Raw genomic sequence first — 15,027 nt, forward strand, 5'->3', positions numbered from 1 at the left:
ATCTTTGATCTAAAATGTTCTGGATGTGAATAGGCGGTTCCAGAAACACTCGCGCCGAAAGATAAAAGCCTGCAGAGCAGACGCCGCGGCATTCTATTCGCCGGAGCTCGCCTGCACCGTCACTTTGTTGACTGCTGGTTCGCCGCCTGTGTATTCTTTGAGTTGTTAGGGGAGCACAACTTCGCTCCAATAAACTTGTTTTCCTTGAAGACAACTGCGTCGTCTTTGACTTTGTGACATCTGGTGAAGGTGCGGGGTACATGCACCCAAAGCCCCCGTTAAGCTGACAAGCAAGCCCCACTCGTGTCAGCCGCCGAGAGCAAGGTCTTCAGCCGGAGTTTGGACTGCTTTCGGATAAAGTGAAGAAAGAAGACGTCGTGACCCCGACCATGATCAACGCAGGCACCATGACCAGCGCTGCCAATCCGGCCCTCGTTCTTCATCTACCCAGGGAGCCCCTTTCCTGCCCCTTCGGAGGATCCCGAAGGAGGATCCCGAAGACTGGCTGGAGCAAGTCGAACGGGTCAGGCTGTTTAACCGATGGGACGACGCGGAGACACTGAGGCAAGTGTTCTTCTACCTTGGAGATTGAGCACGGATCTGGTTCGAGAACAATGAGACCTCCCTAGAATATCGGAACGACTTCAGAACGCAGTTTCTACCGACGTTCACCACGGTTGTGCGAAAAGAGCGGGTCGAAGTGTTGCTGCAGACGTGGACACAACACCCTATCGAAGGCATTGTTGTTTTCGTCGCAGAGATGAAGACACTTTTCAGGCATGCTGACCCTTGAATGGCGGAAGAAAAGAAGTTACGCTTCCTAATGCGCGGTGTGAAAGAAGAACTGTTTGCTGGACTTGTCCGCAATCCGCCCAAAACCGTCGCCGAATTTGTGACCGAAGCCAGCACAATTGAAAAGGCCCTCGAAATGCGTGCTAAGTACGACCGAAACTTTGTCGGCACGGCCAATGCGAACTACGTCGACAGCATGCGGATTCTGGCAGACAGCCTACGCGAGACTATCCGCTCGATAGTGAGGGAGGAGCTGCGGAGAGAGAGAGAGAGAGAGAGAGAGAGAGAGAGAGAGAGAGAGAGAGAGAGAGAGAGAGAGAGCGAATAACTTTATTTCTGACGAGGCTCAGTCCTAGCGAGTGCCCCTCAGGTGAGGGAGGAGTGCCAGGTAATCCTGAGCCCTAGTGACGGTCAGGAGCTGTAGCTCGGGCGAGGAGCTCCCGGTCAGGAGCTGCGGAAACGTCTCCAATGCCCCCGCAACCACAAGTCGCTTCTCTTACCGACGTCATTAGAGAAGAAGGGCAGCAAGCGCTGGGAACTCCAACGACGCCAGCGGCAAACGATGGCCTACGCGGCTGCTGTTTGTCGCCCTCGCCCACCTGCGCCCTATCGTCACGAGGCTCCGTACCGTCGCCCCCTGTCGCCGGCCAGACCACCTGCGGTGCACCCCCCGCCCCAAGGAAGACCGACGTGTGGCGTACGCCCTACAACCGTCCGCTGTGCTACCACTGCGGAGAGCCGGACCACGTATACCGTCGCTGCTCCTACAAGAGGCTCGGTTTGCGAGGATTCTCCGTCAACGCACCACGCCCCCGACCCGGCCAGTGCCAATTTGAGATCGAAGGATACCTGTCCAACACCAGCCGAGGACCAGCCCGTTTCAATCGTTCGCCGTTGCCCTACCAATACCAGTCGCCGAACCCACGTAGCATTGCTGAGTTCGCACGTGGAAGGTCCCCCAGCCCACGCGGGGGAAACTAAAAGCAGCAACTTCTGGAGGTGAAGCTGCACAACGGCAAAAAAATGAAAACCCTCCAACGACGCAACAACTCGCCGACGACCATGATTCATGACTTGCCCTTAGCCCGACGACCCGATATACCCCGGACGTGACTCCCAAACGCCACAACGACACGGCGCCACGCGTACCCGACATGACCAAGCCTGCCGTTGAGGAAACGACGATAACGACGACGCATTGTGCCAAACAGTCAAGACGCACAAGCCGAGATACGACTCCACGACGCACCCGGAACTCGAGGAAGGCGGTCCATCGTCCATCGACGATGCAAGGCGGTACAGTGTCCATCGACGTTCCATCGTCCATCGACGGCGGTCCATCGTCCATCGACGGTCCAGTTTCCATTGACGGCTTTGATGTAGTTGCCCTCATAGACACGGGAGCTGACTACTCAGTCATGGGCGGATCATTCGCGTCTAAGCTGAAGAAAGTTACGACCAGTCGGGACGGTCCGCACATACGCACCGCAGGAGGCCGTCTTGTAACGCCCAGTGGAATGTGCACATCACGCATTACCATAGACGGCACCACGTACCCTGCTGCGTTCGTCATTTTGCCCAACTGCTCCCGCGACGTAATTCTTGGAATGGACTTTTTGATGGACCACGGTGCAACAATCGATCTGCAGATCAAGTCACTAACGTTTCCCCCGATCACTCTATGACGCCGGAACCGAACCCCGAACATCGTGCTTCCTAATTAACCCGGAAAATAGCAAAACCACTCAAGCACAACCTGAGCATTTTACTGCACCGATTGGAAGGGTCGGACGACGACCTATTAGAGGCACTTCGTGATAGATATATAGGAACGAACCCCAAAGAGGAGCTTACATCATACACGGGCAATGAGAATGTTATGGACCGTCCAATCACGGTGGCGGAAGTACGAGGTGCCATTCAGGACCACCTGATCAGATCTTCCCCGGGCCCAGACGGCATAACGAACAAGATGCTGCGCAACCTGGACGACGGCTCTGTCGAAGCTTTGACCCGGTACATGAACGTGTGCTGGAACTGAGGTCTTGACCCGGTTTCTCCCGGGGCAGTGGAAAACAGCCAAGGTTGTGATGATCCCGAAGCCCGGTAAAAACTTGCAGATAGATAACCTAAGGCCAATATCACCTCATGAGAAGGTAAACTAATGGAACCCGTGATATTGAAAAGGCTTAATAGATACGCAGAAGAGGAAGGACTCTTTCCGGAAACGATGATAGGTTTTCGCCCAAAATTGTCGACGCAAGACGTCATGCTCAGGCTTAAGCACAATATCATTGACTGGGAGAACGGTTCCCCTTTAGTAATATGGAAATTCTGGGGCTTCACCTAACCAAGGCATTCGATAACGTAAAACACTCGGCTATCTTAGAGAACTTGGACAAACTAGGAATAGGCCAGAAGACGTATGAATATGTCAGGAACTTTCTTACGGATCGAGCGGCTACACTTGCCGTAGGGGGGGGCTGCAATCGGCCACGTTAGAGCTCGTAAGCAGAGGTACTCCTCAGGGGTCTGTCCTCTCGCCCTTCCTTTTCAACGTGGCCATGATGGGCCTTCCAGCAATCCTTTCACATAGAGGGACTACATCACAGCCTGTACGCCAAAGATGTCACGCTCTAGGTGGCCGGGAGTAGCGACAGGCATGTGCCGGAAACTCTACAACGGGCGATCGAGGCTGTAGAAGGGTACGTAAGACCGAGAGGCTTGAGTTGCTCCCTACAAACATCGGAGCTGCTAATATACCATCCGACCAGCAGAGGGCGCAAAACCGACTCGACCACTCCAAACATGCACCTTTTTGCAGGTGGTACGCAGCGTATCCCGACAGTTCAGAGTATCAGGGACCTGGGCCTAAGAACTCAGGCCAATGGGCACAGAAGAACGGAAAGTTGGGCTAGTTGGTATGTGTTCATCGTGGTGGAATACAGAAGCGCTCAAAAAAACAAGGACGAAGGAAGAAGTAGACAACACGGCGCTTACTCGCAACTACTCGTTTATTGAAAAACATACAAATATATGCCATCCAGAGTACACGTGGTCGGATTCCCTCCCCCATTATAAACACCATTACAAGACTTAACAGCGGTCGAGGCAGATGCGGCAGAAAAAAAATATATAAGATACAACACACGAGAGGTTTCTACGTTCTTGCAGACACATTTACAAAACCTGGTGGTGTGCGACCCGTTCATCATTCCGAATTCTGATGAACTTGTTAATTTTCTTAAGGTCTCAAATCCAGGTGCCTGTGGTTTCTTTAGCATTGATGTGCAGGAATTATATTATTCAATGCCCTTTGATGATTTTTTGAAGAGTGTCCGGCTATGTATCACGGAAGATAATGATGAAATCAGGTTTAGTAACAATGGCGGTGTGTCGGTTAATACAGTCATGGAAATCCTGTCTTTCTATTTGGAGTCTACGTTTGTGGAATGGAAAGGAAAATTTTATGTTCAAAAAACAGGTGTATGTATAGGATCCAAAGTAGCCCCTGTGCTTAGCAACATTTTCCTAGGCAAAATGGATCGACAAATCGACCTCAACCTTGGTGGGGCGGCTACAAAAATTGTAAGGTATGTCGATGATTTCCTGGTGTTTGTAAAGTCTGATAGCCTTCGCCGCAGGGTTAGTGATGTTCTGAGTCTTTTTGAGCAGTATGGTCGTGGACTGAGCTTTACAGTAGAGCTACCGAAAGAGAATGAACTACAGTTCTTAGACTTAAGGCTTTTTCGTGAAGAAAACCACGTTTGCTGGGCGTACGTACCGCGCTCAAAAAAGCCCATATTAAACTTCAACTCTGGGCACTCAAAGGTAGTAAAGATGGGAATTGCTGCTTCTTGTCTGCGCTCAGCCATTACAAAATCTTGTTCTGATAGAGTGTCCGCAATTTTCATAATCAATTAGATAGACTAAACAAGGCTGGTTTTCAAGAGTCGGTCGTGCGGAAGGTTGTTCTGAAGTTAATAAAGTGTGTGAAGTCTAGTTGGGCGGCCAAGGAAAAGGACAGCGAAAAACAGCCCACAAAACAGGCAGTCATTCCCTACGTGCATAAGTTGGCGCCTGGGTTAAAGAATGTTGCCAATAGGTTTGATGTTAGAGTGGTTTTCTCGGCTCCGAATAAACTGAACGGTGTGTGTAGCAAAGTAGATAGGTTATTATCAAATAGTAAAAAATGCACAAGAAAACGAAATTGCGGAGTAGAGCACAACCCCCCCTTTTTTCGTTGTGCAACGTGTGTTGTTTATTGCCTACCGTTGAATTGTGGCCATATCTACGCGGGCCAGACTGGGCGATGCTTGAATATACGCCTGCAAGAGCATCGAAGTTCTGTTAAGTCGAACGATGGCTCTAACTTGGCGAAACACTGTTCTGCGTGTGGATGTACACCGATTTTTTGCGAGGCTTCAGTTTTATCAAACTTTCGGGACAAAACCACGAGAGAAGTTATTGAATCATTCCACATTAAAAGGTGTTGGAAACGCTGTGTCAGCGCCCCCTCCCTCAATTTGACCGACAAGGAATACTCATATCTGTGTCACGTTGCGGAACTAATGCTTTGGTCTATCTTAGGGTGTGGCGCTGTTTTCAGGGTTTGCGTAATTTACGTTTGGCGTGTGTTGTATCTGATATTTTTTTTTCTGCCGCATGTGCCTCGACCGCTGTTAAGTCTTGTAATGGTGTTATAATGGGGGAGCGAATCCGACCACGTGTACTCTGGATGGTATATATTTGTATGTTTTTCAATAAACGAGTAGTTGCGAGTAAGCGCCGTGCTGTCTACTTATTCCTTCGTCCTTGTTTTTTTGAGCGCTTCTGTATTCCACCACAATGGGCACAACATAGAAACCATACACGCGCTGGAAAAAAGCGTCAATCAAACGATTCGGCTCATCTCGCGCATCGCAAACAGGCAACACAAAATGAAAGAGCATAACCTAATGAGATTGGTTCAGGCTCATGTTTTAAGAAGGATTGTATAGACTGTATTCGTTGAACAGTTTAGCGGTCAATTTCTTCGCTTGACAACACTGGAAACTGCCACAGACATGGCCTATGCGCCACAGACACGGCGCAGCCTGGGCCACTGCGGCCGCTCGCCGAAGAAAAAAAAGACACTGGCGTGCGTCATCTGCTCCGTTCCAATCCGATTCCAGACTGTGGCGCCAACGAAGATTTTATTAATCGCACTCACAGTGAACTGGACGCAATACTTGGTGTTCGGCGAAGAGTTCGTAACGTGAAACGCAGTCATGTGTTTCACAGTCGTGCTTAGCATGGACAAGTGCCGCCATCCCGCGTAGCCCGACGTAATTCTTGGAATGGACTTTTTGATGGACCACGGTGCAATAATCGATCTGCAGATCAAGTCAACGTTTCCCCCGATCACTCTATGACGCCGGAACTGAACCCCCGAACATTGTGCTGCTGTAAGGATTGCCGATGATCATGTCACCCTGCCACCCCGTGCAAGCTTGATGATCGCGGTCTGCTGGGAAATGCTGCTCCTGCGGTCGACGCTATCGTAGAGAGTGATCAAAGGTTGCTTCTCGACCGCGGTGTCTCCGTCGGAGAGGTATTGTGCACTTTAAGCAATGCCAATCTCACGTTTTGGTCACTAATTTCACCGAAGAGTACCAGCTGCAATTGCGTTCCTCTATTGCAAGGGAGCTGCAATTGCGTTCCTCGAAGAAACGCAAGAAGTAAGTGACGTGATCGCGGTCGCCGACTTTGAACGCTGTTACGACTGAGCCCGTCGCTGGGCTTCGTCTCATCACTCCTAGGCTGTGCGGCGAAGCCACTACGTGCGCCTTTCGAGCAAGCCCTACCGTGTCGGTGACATGTTTTCATGCCTGGACAAAGCCCGGGCCAGACGCTTCGCTTTCGGCGCCTTTCAAACTTCGACGGTTGCCGGCCCGGCGAGGCACGTCGCAACGCTCTCCAAGGACACAGGGGCCACGCGATCGCAGCGGAGTCCTCCTCTCTCCCCTCTCTCGGACTCAACGTGCCCCGATGCTACCGACTGCTCACGAACTCTCGAAAGAGCGTTGTGTGTGTCTGTAGCGTGTGCACAAACTATAGGGAACGCTGTTACGACCGTTAACGCTTTTAGGTATAAATACGACCCCCGCAACCACTATAATCCATTCCTGTTTGAGCAGAGAATCATTCCTGTCACTATGCTCGAGTCCTGTACTGTTACCTCGCCCGTCGGGGCATTGTTCTTTGACTTTGCCTCACCTCTCGCTATGAAGTAAACAGTTACGTTTTGCCTACGGCTTCTGGACTTCTTCACGGCTGCAACAGCGGCTGGCCCCTCGTCACACCACGCTACCACACGTATGCCGGAGGTGACGGAGCTCGGCTCGGGTCGGCCCACCCGGTCGCAACAACTGGTGGCAGCGGTGGGATGACGACGTCGCAACAACGCACACCCGAAGACTCCTTCAGGCTTCCGCAGCCCTTCTACGTGAATTCGGTGCTACCGCAAGAACAACGCAACAAATTATTGGCTTTGCTGCGTCGCTACAGCGAGTGTTTTTCGTCGAACTCTAAACTACGTCAGACACCTCTAGCGAAGCACCGAATAATAACCGAAGATGGAGCCCGACTTACCCGACAGTCCCCGTACCGCGTCTCTTCACACGAGCGGGAAGCCATCCGAACTGAAGCCGACGACACGCTCAGCGATGACATTATACAGCCATCGAAAAGCGCCTGGGCTGCGCCGGCCGTACTGGTGAAGAAAAAAGACGGCACATTCAGATTTTGCGTTGACTACCGGCGACTGAACAAAATCACCAAAAGGGACGTGTACCTTCGACGACGCCCTCGACCACCCCCTGCCATGCGAAGTACTTCTCATCGATGGATCTGAAGACCGGCTACTGGCAAATTGAAGTGGACGAGAGGGACCAAGAGAAGAAGACCGCATATATAGCCCCGGACGGCCTATACGAGTTCAAGGTGATGCCGTTTGGGCTGTGCACGGCGCCAGCAGCGTTTCAAAGAGTCATGGACACTCTGCTAGCTGGCCTTAAGTGGCACACCTGCCTCGTATACCTCGACGACGCTGTGGTATTCGCCCGGACTTTCGACGAACACCTTGCACGGTTGGTGTCTGTACTCGAGGCATTTCGTACGTCGGGGTTAACGTTGAAGCCTGAAAAGTGCCGTTTCGCGTACGAGGAGCTCAACTTTTTGGCCACGTCGTCAACACCGCGGGAGTCTTACCTGACCCGGCAAAAAATTCAGCCATTGCGAACTTCCCAAGGCCTAAAGACAAGAAGGGCGTGGAAAGATTTCATGGACTGTGCGCATACTACCAGCGCTTCGTCTCATACTTCGCGCGCATTGCAGAGCCACTCACACGCTTGACGAAAGATAGCACCCCTTTTAGCTGGGAAAACGACCAAGAAAAAGCATTCTCCGAGCTGCAAAAGCACCTGCAAATCCCGCCCATACTCGCTCATTTCGACGAAGAGGCAGAAACGGAAATGCACACGGGCGCCAGTGATACAGGCTCGGGTGCCGTCCTAGTCCAAAAACAAAGTGGTGTCGAGAAAGTAATCGCCTTTTCCAGCCGTGGTCTGTCGAAGGAGGAGAAAAACTACTCAGCGTCTGAAAAAGATTGCCTCGCTACTATATCGGCGATTTCAAAATTTCGGCCATACGTGTATGGTAGAACATTCAAGGTTGTGACAAACCATTATGCGCTGTGTTGGCTCGCCAATTTGAACTACCCCTCAGGTCGTCTTGGGCGGTGGAGCTTGCGCCTGCAAGAGTTCGAAGTGACATTATCCGGGAGGAAACACTCCGACGCCGAATGCCTCCCTCGCGCCCCCGTCGACCCACCACCACAACATTTCGACGTACACAGCGCGTTCTTCGGAGTCCTGACGGAGAGCGACCTAGCCGCCCAGCAGTGTGCCGACCCCGACTTACGCGTCATAATCGACTACCTCGAAGGATGCAACGTCGTCGTGCCTAGGACCTTCAAACACAACCTACCAGCATTCAGCCTGAAAAACTCCGTTCTAGTAAAGAAGAATTTCAACCCCGGAACGAGAACGAATTATCTTCTTGTCATCCCCGCAGACCTTTGTGACGAAATTTTGGAAGCGTGCCACGACGACCCATCTTCCGGACATCTCGGCACAGCCCCGACAATTGGAAAAATCAAGGCGAAGTACTACTGGCCCCGCCTTACATACGACGTCACCCGCTACGTCCGGAGCTGTCGTGACTGCCAGCGACAAAAAATGCCACCGACGAGGCCCGCCGGACTTCTGCAGCCGATCGCCGTCCCATCGAGGCCCTTCCTACAGATTGCAATGGACCTTCTGGGCCCGTTCCCTACATCCCGATCCGAGAACAAGTAGATTATCGTAGCGACAGACTACATGGCGCGCTACGCAGAGACCGCCGCTCTTCCGAGGGGGACTGCACAAGAAGTCGCAAAGTTCTTCATAAGCCAAGTTGTGCTGCGACATGGAGCCCCGGAAGTGCTAATCACGGACCGCGGAATGGCCTTTACTGCGGATCTGATGCAAGGAATATTACGCTACAGCAACACGGATTACCGAAGAACGACGGCGTACCACCCCCAAACGAACGGACTAACAGAACGTCTGAACAAGACAATCGCATATATGCTGTCAATGTACGTTGACGTTGAACATAAGACTTGGGACGAAGTGCTCCCGTATGTCACGTTTGCGTACAACTACGCACATGACACCGTTCGAGCTTGTCTACGGAAGACGGCCGACTACAATGCTTGACGCCATGCTTCCGCATCTAGAAGACGATGACCTCAACCCCGACGTCCAAGGATACCTTCAGCGTGCGGAGGAGGCCCGCCAGCTTGCTCGAGGTCGTTCAAGGGACCAGCAGCTGGTGGATGCCGGACGCTACAACCTCCGACGCCGAGACGCCGAGTATCACCCAGGTGATCGTGTTTGGGTTTGGACTCCCATCCGACGACGCGGAGTCAGTGAGAAGCTTCTGCGACGGTATTTCGGGCCCTAACAGATTCTACGACGTGTCGGTCAACTCACCTACGAGGTGATCCCCGATGGCGATTCCGGAACATCACGACGACGCACGCGGCCCGTAGTCGTCCACGTGGTTCGCTTGAAACCTTACTATGCAAGATGAGGGACTTTTTTACTATGCAAGATGACGGACTGCCGTTTTTTTAGCATCGGGTCGATGCACTCTTAGAGGCGGGTAAGGCCGGGAACCATATATGGGTTTGTTTATTTATCGTTAATTACTGCCGGCTGTTGCGATCTCCGTGGTAGCGGCTCCTCGGCTAGGACGGGTGGCCGGGCATTCCAAGCGCCGGGGCCTCCACAAGAAGCGGAAGACTCCGAAGAACGGGAGACACAGCCGTTTATTTTCAGTGCAGAGGTAGAATGCGCTCCTATGTACAAAATGGGGTTCGGTTATATAGACATGAGAGAGGAGAAAACGCGGGAAACACACACTCGGACCACACAAACACATGGCCGCAGGCTCGAAGCCGAACGAGTCGGTCGCGGAGGTCCCCCTCCCCAAAGCGGCTTAGAGAGACGCACGGCCGGCGGCGCCGCCTTGCCACTAATAGTTGCCGGGGCCACCCTGGTGTCGTCGCGCGGGAAGACACGACGCCGACTCAATAGAAGGGTCCGTCGCAGAACACAGATGCGGCCGCGGCCCTCTCGGGATGCTTCGGCACCTTTGAAGACGAAGTCGAAGGGCACTCTCCATTCCTCCCCCTCTCAAAGTGGGGTCGCCGTACGCGCACGTGTTCCGCTGTCGGCAAAGTCACAACAACTCCTCCACCACCCGAAGCTCGTGCTCCGAGAGAAGGGGTCTGCAACCGCTTCACGAAGAGCCGACTGCTGGGTCCGCAACGATGGTCCATGTCCCCCTGGCTCGCTGTGGCTTTCATGGTGGCAGGCTTTGTCTGAGCAGCACACTGTCTTCAAAATTCACAAACGCACCAAGCAAGCATCTCGCCCAACTCCCAGAAACCCACCAGACACTTTTTCATACCTCAGGGTTGCTAAAATGTTTAACAGCGTCTGGAAATACACAGGCTCAAGTGCCCTCAAGACCGATCAACCCTCTTCTCCTCTTTACTTCCACAATAAACACTTGAAGGTAGCTAATTTCCCTGTTAGCCTGTCGCTTCTTAAAAACAGCGGCTTAAGCCATCGGCGTTAGAATTCATTTTGCCCTTTTTATAGCGTACTTCGAAGGAGTATTGTTGCAAGGCGAGGCTCCAGCGAAGAAGACGCCCGTTTTTTCCCGACATGTTTTTCAACCATGTAAGAGGACAGTGGTCGGTCTCAACAATAAATTTCGAACCGGACACGTAGCAAGAGAGCTTCTGAACGGCCCAGACCAGACAAGCACATTCTTTCTCAGAAGCGCTGTACGCTTCTTCCCTGGCCGTCAGTTTTCTGCTTGCATAGAGAATCGGGTGTTCATTCCCTTGATCGTCCCTTTGGCAAAGCACAGCGCCCATTCCCCGGTTGCTCGCGTCACATTGTATCAGGAATTGCCTAGAATAATCGGGAGATCTTAGCACCGGCTCGCTCATCAGCGCCTTTCTCAGCGACTCGAACGAATTTTTCATAGCGCTGTCCCACCTAGTACGTTCGGGTTCAGTTTTACGGAGAGCGTCGGTGAGAGGGCTGGCAAGCTCCGAATACTGCGGTATATACTGACGGTAGTAGCCTACCAAACCCAAGAACGCTCGAATCTCCGTCTTCGTTGCCGGCATGCGGTAGCAAGAGATAGCCAGCAGCTTGATTTCCGAGGGCCGGCGCAACCCATTTCCCACTACATGGCCCAAATAGCTCACCTCTCGGCGGCCAAGCTGGCATTTTTCGGCTTTGACCGTTAACCCTGCTTCTCGCAGTCTGGACAGCACACTTCTCAAATGAACCAAATGCTCCTCCCACGTGTTAGAAAACACCGCCACGTCATCCAGGTAGGGAACAGCAAAGTCTTCCATCCCGCGCAAAACTTTGCTCATTAAACTCGAAAAGCAAAAGGGTGCATTTTTGAGGCCGAAGCTCAACATTGTTGGAGCAAACATTCCAAATGGAGTTACGAATGCTGCGTACTGCTGGGCTCTCTCAGTCAGAGGCACCTGCCAATAGCCTCGAACGAGGTCTAGCGTGGAGATGTACCTGGCGGCGCTCACTTGTTCTACCCTATCCTCTATGTTGGGAATCGGAAACACCTGATCTTTCGTCACTGCATTGAGTTTCCTGTAGTCGATGCACGGTCGTGGTTCCTTCCCGGGTACCTCAACAATTATCATGGGTGAACTGTAATTGCTCTCAATCTCCCGGATCACGCCAAATTCTAGCATTTTGTCCACCTCGTCTCTTAGAATGGCGTGTTGCCTTGGCGACATTCTGTACGGCTTCGAGTTAACCGGCTTCGTGTCTGTCAGCTCGATGTCATGAGTTATGAGGTTAGTCCGGCCCGGTCGTCTAGAGAACAGATCTCTAAACTCAGCAATCACTTCACGAAGGTCGGAAGCCTGGTCCGAGTTGAGTGACTGTGCGCAGCATGACATTCTCTCAATCTCGTCCACTGAAAAATCCGGTAGATCCTTCTCTAGCTCGGGAATTTCAGCCGAGACTTCCTCTGGCGCGTTCACTGTCAGGTTAACAATTGACTCCCTTTGCCTGTACGGCTTTAGAAGGTTAGCGTGATATATCTTGCACAACTTCCGTTTGCCTGGCAATTGCACCACGTAATTGGTGGCAGAGAGCTTTTCCAAAATGACAGCTGGGCCATCCCACTGAATTTCCAGTTTATTCGCCCTAGACGGCCGCAGGATCATCACCTTGTCATTGGGCATGAACGAACGCTCTTTTGCATTGCGATCGTAGTACACCTTCGAACGGTCTCTGCACGCGTTCATCTTTTCCTCGGCTAGCCTTTCGGCTTTGCTCATCCTCTCTAGCAGGTTCAGAACATATTCCACAACTGTGGAATCCTCCTGCTGTCCATCCCATACTTCCCTCAACATCAGCATCGGTGAGCGCAAGTTTCTGCCGTAAACCAGCTCCGCTGGAGTGAACCCTGTTGCCTCATGGGGCACCGTTCGGAGTGCGAATAGCGTGGCGGGGAGGCAATCATCCCATTCCTGCTTTCTCTCGTAGCAAAGAGCACGCAGTACTCGCTTCAGGGTGGAATGACACCTCTCAACGCTATTTGACTGCGGATGACACACCGAACTGTGTATCAACTTGACTCCACAGCGCTCTAGAAAAGTGGTTGTGAGGGCGCTGGTGAATACGCTGCCTTGGTCGCTTTGGATCTCTGAAGGGAATCCAACCCGCGCGAACACCGAGAGCAGGGCGTCCACAACATCAGCAGAAGAAAGCTCTTTAAGAGGCACAGCCTCTGGGAATTTTGTAGCTGGACATAGTATCGTGAGCAGATACTTGTTCCCTCGCTCGGTGACAGGAAGAGGTCCCACAATGTCGATCACCATGCGCTTAAACGGCTCAGTAATGATCGGCACGAGCTGCATTGGCACCTTGCACCTGTCGTGCGGTTTTCCGACCCGTTGGCAGCTGTCACAGGACCGAACGAATTGCTCAACGTCCCTAAAGCAGTTAGGCCAGTAAAACTCTTGCAAGAGGCGGGCTTTGCTTTTTTTCATCCCCAGGTGGCCAGACCACCCGTCCCCGTGAGACAGCCGCAGCAAGTCCTGTCGGTATTTCGCCGGCACTAGCAACTGATCGTATATCACGCCTCGTTTGTCCCGATATCTACGAAACCACAGGCCACCCCTCTTCAGAATGGAGACGTTTTTCTTCGCGACCCCTTCTTTGCAAAGGTCCTGCAACTTGAGGACACTCTCATCGTTCTCCTGCTCCCTACCAAACTGCGCTCTGTCAACGGACAACAATCGCTCGAAACTGCCGTCCGAGGGCGGCAACAAAGAGGCGAGGTCTCCCCGTTCTGGTTCGTTATCGGCCGGTTCCCCCTCCAACTCTTCGCCCCGCCCGGTTTGCGCGACTTCTTTCGGAACAGTCTCCCCTGAGCTTTCTTTGGACGCGGCTACCGAGGCATCGTCAGGTGTTAATTGGCGGGCCAATTGTCTTGCCTTAGAACGGGTGAGTGCGCAAACATCACCTGTCTCGAAGCTAGTTCCCCTTTGCCTCAAAAGCAACTCAGACTTATTGGAGAACAGATAAGGGTAATCCATCGGAAGGCTGGCCGAAACGGCTGCCTCTGTGCTTAAGGTACCGAAAGGGCCCTCAATGCTCACACGCGCAAGTGGCAAGCAAACGCTGTCTACCTGTACAACCTGGCGGATCCAGGCACAGTCGCCTGTAAAATCGTCGGCGCTTACGTATGAAGGATGCACAACATCCATTGTGGCAGCGGAATCTCGCAGAACCCTGCAGGATTTCCCATTCACTCTCAATTCCCGCATGAACGGTTTCAGGAGAGCCAAATTCTCGTTGCTTCCGTCCGTGTAAGAAAGCACTACCCTGGGGTTTCGACAACCGGCGGCCACATGCCCTGGCTGCTGGCATTTGTAGCACACAAAGGGCCTTTGCGCTTCGAAAGATTTCTCCTTGTTTTTCTCTTTCGAATCTTCGCCAGTCTTTCTTAGTGTCTGCGGTTCACCTTTCACAGGCTCCCGTTTTCCAAACCCTCCGCTATCGCGAAGAAAGGTTTTCCCACCAGCTTTGTCGCGATTTAACGCTGTTCCTTCGGCGCTCTGCCAACCCTCTTTCTGCTGAGTTGGACGCCGGTTCTCCTCATGCAGAGTGCGCCGTGACGCGTACTCATCTGCGAGCTCTGCGGCTTTTTGAACACTGGTGATGTTAGGCCTGTCGAGAATCCACAACCTAACTTGCTCCGGTATTGCTCGGTAGAACTGCTCGAGACACATTGTCTCTACTACCTTGTCATGATTACCGTGAACTTCTGCACTCTTAAGCCACTCATCTAGGTTCGCCCTCAAATTGTAGCCGAACTCTAGGAACGACTCCTCCTTTCCCCTAGTGAGCTTTCTGAACCTCTGGCGGAACGCCTCGGTGGACAGCCTATATCGCTTAAGCAGACTCGTCTTTACGGCATCATAGTTTTCTGAGTCTTCCCGACTCAACCGTGCAATTCCATCCGCAACCTGACACGGCAACAGTGTCAACAGACGCTGTGGCCACGAATTTCGTTCGAACCCAT

The sequence above is a fragment of the Haemaphysalis longicornis genome, unplaced genomic scaffold (assembly GCF_048455015.1).
Source record: "Haemaphysalis longicornis isolate Haplotype H1 unplaced genomic scaffold, Haemaphysalis longicornis Haplotype H1 scaffold_14, whole genome shotgun sequence".
Taxonomy (NCBI): Eukaryota; Metazoa; Arthropoda; class Arachnida; order Ixodida; family Ixodidae; genus Haemaphysalis; species Haemaphysalis longicornis.